The sequence below is a fragment of the Cyprinus carpio genome, unplaced genomic scaffold, assembly GCF_018340385.1.
Source record: "Cyprinus carpio isolate SPL01 unplaced genomic scaffold, ASM1834038v1 S000006726, whole genome shotgun sequence".
Taxonomy (NCBI): Eukaryota; Metazoa; Chordata; class Actinopteri; order Cypriniformes; family Cyprinidae; genus Cyprinus; species Cyprinus carpio.
In genome coordinates, this window is record NW_024879330.1 from 67,026 (window position 1) to 76,366 (window position 9,341).

At 32.7% G+C, this 9,341-nt stretch overlaps 1 pseudogene; it reads left to right on the top strand.

The window, feature by feature from the left end:
- Nucleotides 1–3,746: 3,746 nt before the first annotated feature.
- The window catches only part of LOC122144569, a 9,558-nt pseudogene continuing 3,963 nt past the window's right edge, over nt 3,747–9,341 (top strand).

Sequence of the window (9,341 nt, forward strand, 5' to 3'; positions counted from 1 at the left end):
CATATAACTCCAAAAGTATAACCTTCTCTTATAGCGAGGAAAGTCTAGTCTCGCCTGAATCAGGAGATAAACAGTGCACAGCATCAAGCACCATTTAACACACAAAAACATGTCTGCGTTGGTGGAGTATGTTGCGTCGATTTTGATGGTTTTCTGAGAGTTACAACAGGTGTACGTGAGACGTTTTCAACTGCTATGAAGTTGATTTTGGACTCCTATTTTATCCAGAAGACAGTGTGTTTACCAATTAAAGCGTACTTATTGAATGGATTTTTTCTTTTTTTTTTTTTTTGCCGTGCTCTTCCAAACACGCAAGACTTTTCACTCTCAACAGGACATAAACTGATGGAACCATAGCTGGGCTGGATTATTGGTGACATGTTTTTAATCAGCTGTTGGAGACTCTCATTTCTGGCGGCCCAACCATTCACTGCAGAAGCATACCATTATTGAGACAAGCTGATGCCACTGCTATCATTCCTCCAAATCTGTATGCAGAGCGAAACACACTCATCGATCTTGGATTGAGCATATAGGGATGATGGCATTTTCATTTCTAAGAATTTCGAGTGTGCTTTATATGTGAATAAATCATTGATACCGAGAAACTGAATATGAATTTTCATAATTTATGTTTTCTTATGTTTATGCCACCTTACTAGTAGTCCGGTATGTTAGTCCAGAAAACAGAAAGAATTGACATGTGCATCTGTAACAATACTCCATATCAAACTCAGTAATTTAAAATTATACAATAGCCATATACAATCCTTTAGATAAAATACCCACCACATAAACGTTTGTAAACTGATGGTAACATAGTGATGTCGAGGGAATCTTGACAGCAGCACCACTCTTAGTTATATATAGATGGCAGGAAGCCATTTTTGTTAAATTAAGAAATGTTGTTGCCATTAATTTAAACAGATACTGACTTCTGCGTGAGCATGCTATGGAGAATTTTTCTAATAGTTAATCAGAGATAGCCGGTCAATCATTATGCGTCTTTGGTTGCAATCTTGACTGATTGCCTATAAGGTGCGGAATTATCGTGCATGCCAACATGCCGTCACTTTTTAATTCACAATTAGCTATAATGTAGTACATTATCGTACTCAGCTATTTTTACTCCTGTCTTCTCTCTAGTCCTTCAATGTTTTTCATTTATGTGTTGAATTAAAAATATCAATTATTATTTCTGTGCAAGCACCCAAACTTTGTACCTATGAGTTCCACAACTCTAGGCCTCATTAAAAATAATAATAATAATAAAAAAATATTTTTTATAGTATTCTTCTTCTTGAAGTAAATGATCAGTTTTTTTTTTAATTTGGGGGTTTTTTTTTAATAGCATTCATTTTATGTTATTAAAGTTGCACCTGTTAACCGAAAACTTGTGTTTCCTCCCTGCTATTTAAATGATACACACAACCTATTAAATACACAAACTGATGCAGTTTAGTGCAAATTATGAGTTTAAATATAGAAAATAGTCAGTCAGAACTAATAATATTAAATTAAAGGAAGGAATAAATTAATTTAAGAATTTGCAGAATTATTTAGAGCAAAGGTTATAAAATTAATTTTTTTTTGAGTTAGAGCAAAGGTTATAAAATTAATTTTTACATTTCATAATTTGCCCTTCCATTTTCCAAAAAATGGCTTTCCAAATTAGTCTTTGAGGTTTACAAAAACCGACGTAGAAATGAAAAGTACTAACCTTTTTAGAAAGTGAAAGGAGACGTGATGAAGTTCTGGATAAAGTTCATGCCTCATTTTTCACTTCAGCTGAAAGGAATCAGACAAGTGATCACATGACACATACATTACACACGCTGTTGCCATCAGCCATCTAAAAAACTTTTTTGATCTTCAAATAGCATTTCCATTTTTCATGAGCTTAAAATCCATATCCTACGGTTTTCAAGAGCTAAAATCCATAGGTAAAGCTGTATTTCGATGAAGAGATCTAGAGTGAATGTAATTAGTTATCTATGTTGTATAAAAAAATTTTGTGTCTATGTCATATTAAGACACTTTTTCGGATTATGAACCACCAAACTTTAACATAAGAGAGTTTGTTCGTTTTACAGTTAATACAAAATAAGTGGTTTGTTGTTATTTTTTTTTCTATTTTCAGCACAAAATAATCATAATAATGATAATAATAATTAATAGAAAAGAAATCTATATTATAAACAATATATAATAATATCATTATATTAATTTCTTCAATTTACATTTCAAAACAGTTCTCACCATACAATACACCAAAGATATATATATAGTATATTATATTATAGTTTATTAGTTATATTTATATTTAATTATATGTATATTATATTCATATTCTATTACAGACTATTTTGACAATGGCATCATTTTTATTATTATTTTTGTGTTTTATCTGAGAACTGTAGCCTCCTATAAAATATATAAATATTAAGAAATTAATATAATTTAACATTGCCAAGTAATAAAATATTTCCTCCTCACATGTAACTCAAATTAAAAATCATTCATGAAAAGTTGGCAGATTTCTAGTCCAAGAAACTCTTTTTTTTTTTTTTTTTTTTCTAAACAGAAGCGAGGATGTTGCATGACCAGCAGGTTAAGTGTAGATAGATTAAGATGCATGTCTTGCCTGGCCTCAAAACACAACTTTTTTAGAGCTAGGATTTCTGCACAAGAAAAAAATATCCTGACAAATATAGGAAAAATTGTCAAAAACCAACTTTTGAGGACATTCGTACGGAAACAATAAAAAAAAAAATCATCACAAATAATAGTAAAATGTCAAAAAAAACATCTTTTGAGGACATTAATTGTTTTTCAGGAAAAAATTATCCTCACAATTGTAAGTTAATGGTCGAAAAACAGGACATGTGGAAAAAATATCCACAAAAATATAGGTAAATGAAAATGTTGAAAACCAACTTTTGAGGACATAAGTCGAAGCAAAAATATTCTTACAACTATAGCCAAATGTTGAAAACCTACTTTGATGACATTAAATTGGAAAAAAAAATATGCTCACAATTCTATAGTAAAATGATCCAAAACCAAGCTTATGAGGGACATTAAACCCCCATGGGACAAATATCCTCACTTTATTATAGTAAAAGTGTTGAAAAACAAGCTCTTTGAGGACATTAATTGAAAAATATCACAAATATATATTAAATGCTTATAAAAAATCTCTAAATACTCTTGCTTGGGACATTAATTGGGAAAAAAATATACTCACAATTAAATTAAAATGTAGGTTTGAAAAACACAGCAAAAACTTTTGCAAAGCTTTTGGACATTGGAAAAATATCACAAATATAGTAAAATGTTGAAAACAACCTTTTGATGGGAACAGTTCATAAGCGAAAATAAATTCATCACAATTATCAAAGTAAATTTGTCAAAAACGCAGTCTTTTGAGGACATTAAAAAGGGAAAAAAAATATCATCACAGATATAGTAAAATGTTGAAAACCAACTTTTTGAGGACAATTTTGTAGTAGGAGGAGCCTCACAAATGAGCTTGTAGTGTAATTTCTGTGATCTGTGTGTGTGTGGTAATGTGTGCTATGTGTGTGTGGTGTTTGTGTGTTTTGCAGCAGCAGCAGCAGCAGCTCTGTAAAGTGTTATGAAGTTTGAGGAAGTTAGTGACAAGAGTGGGGTGTGTTCCAAAACAATCACGTCCAGTCTTCAGCTCTCTCTCTTTAAGTTGGATTCGTGTGAATTAAACAATCACACGGACGAGAGACAGTGAGAGTGAGAGAAAGTGGCACTGAACATCAGCTCATGCTCAGGTCTGTGATACAATTACATTTCTTATTTCAGTTAGATTATATTCTGACCATTTTAAACCATGAAGACACAGTGTTACATTAAAAAGGAAGTTCAGTAGATGCTGATGTGTTGCAAGTATCATTAGATTTGTTTTTTGCTTTTTTCATTTGACTTTATTTTAATGGTCGTGTGGGCAAAAAGAGTTAAAAATATGAGGCATGTCTGATCAGGTGATGAGCGTTTGTATGGATGTTGTGGGGTGATCGTTGTTATCATGATTCATGAATATTGAGCTGATGCCTTAAAAGCATGGTCACAATGTTTTGCCATTTGACTACCGTTTTAGTAGTTTAATAAATAAAAGGCAATGCTCAGGATTAAAAACAGTGCATTTCCTTTAAAAAGAAACTTTCAACAACACTTCTATTAAAAGTACTGTATACAGCAGTTTTTATACATGGGCAAAGCTTGAATGTTTAACACCTCGCACATTTCCAACACTTCAACATCTCTCGAACCTGAAACCACATGACAGGAAACCAAAGTTGTGGGTAGATGAATTGATGAGTTTAAGAGACATAAAGTTAAGGTAGTTGATAGTGTAAAAATCTAAATTTTCTAGTAGAAGTCTCTCAGTGAAGCTTAACAAAAGCTACAGTTCAATTCCTATTTTCTTTGGTATACTGAAAAAGGCCATTGCGTGTGCTTGACAACATTTTTTGTGAATCTCATCAATATTTTGGCCTGTCAGGTTCTCTGTCCTGTGACTCGGAGATCATACGGTAACACAGGAGTAAACTGGTTTCACAACATCAGAGATGGGACATGTCCAGGTAGGATGTTGCATTATCCTCTCCCTCTCGTGTGCTGACATGTTGAAATCTAGTGTGTTTTGGTCACGAACGTCATGTGTTTTTACTACTGCTGTCTGTAATAGAATGTAAATGTAACAGAATGCTATTTTAGAATAGATATAAGCACTGAATGTTTTCAAATAAAAACTACATTGAAAGCTGTTCTCAAAACAGTTATGCTCACCGTATATATCTAATCATGGTTTTTTAATAATTCAAAAAAAATGTAATGGTCAACAGGCTATAATAATAATAATAATTAAATTTAGAGTATTATTATTATCATCATCATCAATTTATTTAATTCATAACTTTTATTTGTTTTGTTTTAAGCTGTTTTTAAACCAAACTTGCTGTCAGAGTAGTACAAGGGTTTATATAATTCTAATAATTATCAATTTAATATAATTATAATTTAATAATAATAATAACAATAGTGAAAGTAATAGTAATTTATTGTTTTTTTTTCCTTCATACATTTTTTATTTGTTTTAACATCTTCAACAAAACTACATTTAAGCAGAAAAGCTGTTTTTTAAGACTTAGTGTCAGATTCTTGGATTTATACCATTTTATAATTCTTTAATTCTAATTTTAATGCTTAAGCATTAATAATAATAATAATAATAATGCATTATCATTATTATTAGTAGTAGTAGTAGTATTACATTTTATGTTAGAGTCTGATGAGCATTAAAATTAGTTTTAGTTGTAAATCGTAACATTCCTTTGTTTTAAAAAATGTTCCCAGATTCTGTTCTTTGACTTTGATTAGGATATATCAGGACCATTAGAATAAAAGGATTCAATCTTTTAAATTCACAAATTTTTCATCTCATAGTTAATGATTGAGTCACTCATTGATTTCCTTTGGCTCCTGCCTGAACTTGAATGGATTATTTCTCTCCGTATTTATCATCATCACACAGCTGATAGTCAGTTGAGCAGATCCATCTCATGACAGCCTATGTAGAGATGTCGGGTGACCACCAGTACGTTGTCATGGAAACCGCACTCCCCCCGGTCCCCACTGGTGTCCGCCGAGAATCAATGCAGGGGGGCCGGTGAAAATCCTCAAAGTGTGCTTCATTAGCAACAGCGCCAACCTGGGCAAGAACTTTCAAACTGGTCAAATGTGAAAGTTCCTGGAATATCAGGGTGAGAATATTAACATGCATTTTTACACATCAATCATCAATGCAATATGAAACTCCTGTTATCATGCCCACTAGCATCATGTTGAGCATTACGATTTTTTGCATGATTTTTTTTTTCTTTCATTTACTTCCTGATGAATGTTAAATAAAATCTAAATGTCATAATGCAAAAAAAAAATATTTTCTTTCATTAGTTTGACATTCCTTTCATGACAATGATAAATGAAATGAAAATAATGAAAAAAAAAGCTCTAAAAAAATATAGGCTTAAAACATATAATTTCTTCTTTTTTCTTATTTTTATTTCTTATTTTTTTTTTTTTTTTTTTTGGGTGAAATAAATCCACAAATGTTTAAATGTTTGATTTGAATGATGTTTTTCATTGTGCAGAGAGAATTACTCAGTCCATCCTGGACAGCGGGCGACTCGGTCCTAACATCAAGTTCTTTGAAATGCTATTGGTCTGCTGCTCAAAACACCTCAAATCAGACGAGGTTCACTGGCTGCACCCAAACCTCACCGTAGCAGAAGTGGAGCAGAAAATATGAACAGCAGCATGTCGAGGCGGAGTGGGAGGTGTGGGTCTCATATGGCCCAAAAAAAAAAAAGCAAATTTTTTTTGACAGTGAAAGTGCCGTGACATACAGCCAAGTATGGTGACCCATACTCAGAATTGTGGCTCTGCATTTGACCCATCCAAAGTGCACACACACACACACACACACACACACACACACACACGCACACACACACGCACACACACACCCAAAATATAGATTTCAAACTATATTTGCAGAAATATATTTGCATTATGTATATATTTCATTATGTTTAATATTGGCCATTCTTATTATATTTTGAATCTAAATATATTTACACTACCGTTCAAAAGTTTGGAATCTGTAAGCTTTTTGAAAGAAGTCCCTTTTTTTTCTGCTCACCAGGGCTGTGTTTACTGAAGATATTGTTACAATTTAAAATAACAGTTTTTTCTATTTGAATATATTTTAAAATTTAATTTATTTCAGTGATCAAAGCTGAATTTTCAGCATCATTACTTTAGTCTTCAGTGTCACATGATCTTCAGAAATCATTCTAATATTCTGATTTGCTGTTTAAGAGACATTTATTGTTATTATCAGTGTTAAAAACACAGTGTGCTGCTTAATATAGTTTGAGGAAAACTGGTTTTTCTTAGTTAGTAATAGTGTATATCGTCCAAATATAATTAAAAAAATAATACTTTTGTTATTTACACCAAATTAATTTTAACACACAGGTAATGCATTTTCTTGCCGCTTCAAGTACATTTTGTAATATATTTAGGCATAAATAAAATATATTTAGGTATAAATAAAATAATTTACACAAAAATTAAAATTCTGTCAACATTTACTTACCCTCAAGTTTTTGCAAACTTATATGAGTTTCTTTCTTTTGTTGAGCTCAAAGATGATATTAACAAAACCCATAAACAAAACACATATGACAAAATATTTCTTCTGGGCAAGCTTATATCTCAAATATTATATTTTCAAAATGAAAAACCGTTTAGTAAATAAACAGTTGACGATAGCCATAGACTTGTCATTTAGAAAATATCATATTTGAGATATAGTTTTTTGCCCAGAATAAATATTTTTGTCGTATGTGTTTTTGTGGGTTTTGACTAATCCATTAGCTAGGGATCTCGGATTTCCGAAGACAGCCCTTCAGTCTCATGTTTCTCTAAACAAAAAAATCCTCTCTCTCAACTCTCGTCTCCTATCTCTCTCTCGTCTCTCTCTCTCTCTCTCTCCTCTCCTCTCTCGCTCTCTCTCGCCCCTCATCCTCTCTCTCTCCCTCTACATATTATATTATATATATGTTCATAGTGTGTGTTTGGGTTCTTACAGTGCTGGAAATCAGTTTTTTTGTTCGTCTCTCAGTTGTATATATGTTCCTAATCTTGTTTTTGTTCTGCCGTCACAAATCAGATATGACTTGAGGATCCGTTACATTTCCTCCTGATTTCCTGGAGAAGTTAAAGGATGACAAAACTACAATGCTCTACTTCTACCAGCAGGTCGGTACCTGTCACATGGGGAGTGTTTCTTCACAGTTACCAACTCCATAATCCTGAGAAGGCACACAGAATAGTGAAGGAAAACATGAGTCACAGGCATTATGGGTGTTTGATGTAGCGCTGAAGTGTTGATGGTGGTTTGCACATTTAAAAAGGCGAATGAAAGGTGTGTTACTGCTGCTGTTATGCAGGTTCGCAGTGACTACATGCAGCACAGTGCGAGGAGAGTTAGTGACGGGATGGCGCTGCAGTTGGGCTGTCTGGAGATCAGGTATGTTAATACAGATGAACTGAGGAAAATTCATAATAATGATAATAATAAAATAACACTTATTTGTATAGCACCTTACAAGAAATGCACTCAAAATGCATTTGCCTGAAAAAGTTTGTTTCTTCATCAGATTTGGAGAAATGTAGCATTTGCATCACTTGCTCACCAGTGCTGGAACCTCTGTTGCAGTGAATGGGTGCCGTCAGAATGAGAGTCCAAACAGCTGATAAAAAAACATCACAATAATCAATAATGAGTAGCTTTTTGGCGCTTCACAAGACAGTTAATTGATGGGCTCTTGAGTGGTGTGGATTACTTGTTTTGGACTCTCATTATGACGGCACCCATTCACTGCAGAGGATCAGTTAGTGAGCAAGTGATGGAATGCTACATTTCTCCAAATCTGATGAAGAAGAAACAAACTCATCTACATCTTTGATGACCTGAGGATTGAGTACATTTTTCAGTATTTTTTTATTTTTGGGTGAACTGTTCCTTTAAAGGGGAAAGCCTACTATATAATGATAATAAAAGATGATTAAATAGGTAGTACACAAAAAATGCATAACAAAAGATGTAAATTTAAACCAAAGTAATAGTAAAAGACAACATGTATGTATGTAATAGACAGAATTGCTACAAAAAAAAATATACTGTATATATATATTTATATGTTCACATTTTACATGCCTTTGATTTTTTCTATTCTGACAGGAGGTTTTATAAAGACATGAATGCCAGTGGCCTGGAGAAAAAATCTAACTTTTTGTATTATGCTTTAGATAGTTTTACCCAAGAATATGCACAATGCATTGATGGCATTTCTGCTCCTTTCAGGAAAAGATGTTGGTCTGGAATTTGTTCTTTCCTCAAGAATAATCGACAGTATGAAGGTGAAAAACGATTATCTTGAGGGGGGGGAGGCTTCTGTGAGAATAAGGCAGCAAATTCACACTAAAAGCGTTTGTGATTTATGATTAATAATAGTGAAATCCACAGGTGTAAAGAGTACCTGAAAACCATACTTGAGTAAAAGTACAGTGAAAACGACTCCATTACAAGTCACCGATTACAAACCGACTTGAGTAAAAGTCTTAGAATATCTGAATTTAACAGAGAAATGCTAATGCACTCGCCTATCACATAAAGAAAACTACAAAGTAGCCAAAAAAATATACTCAAGGACAGTAACTAATTACATTTACTCAAA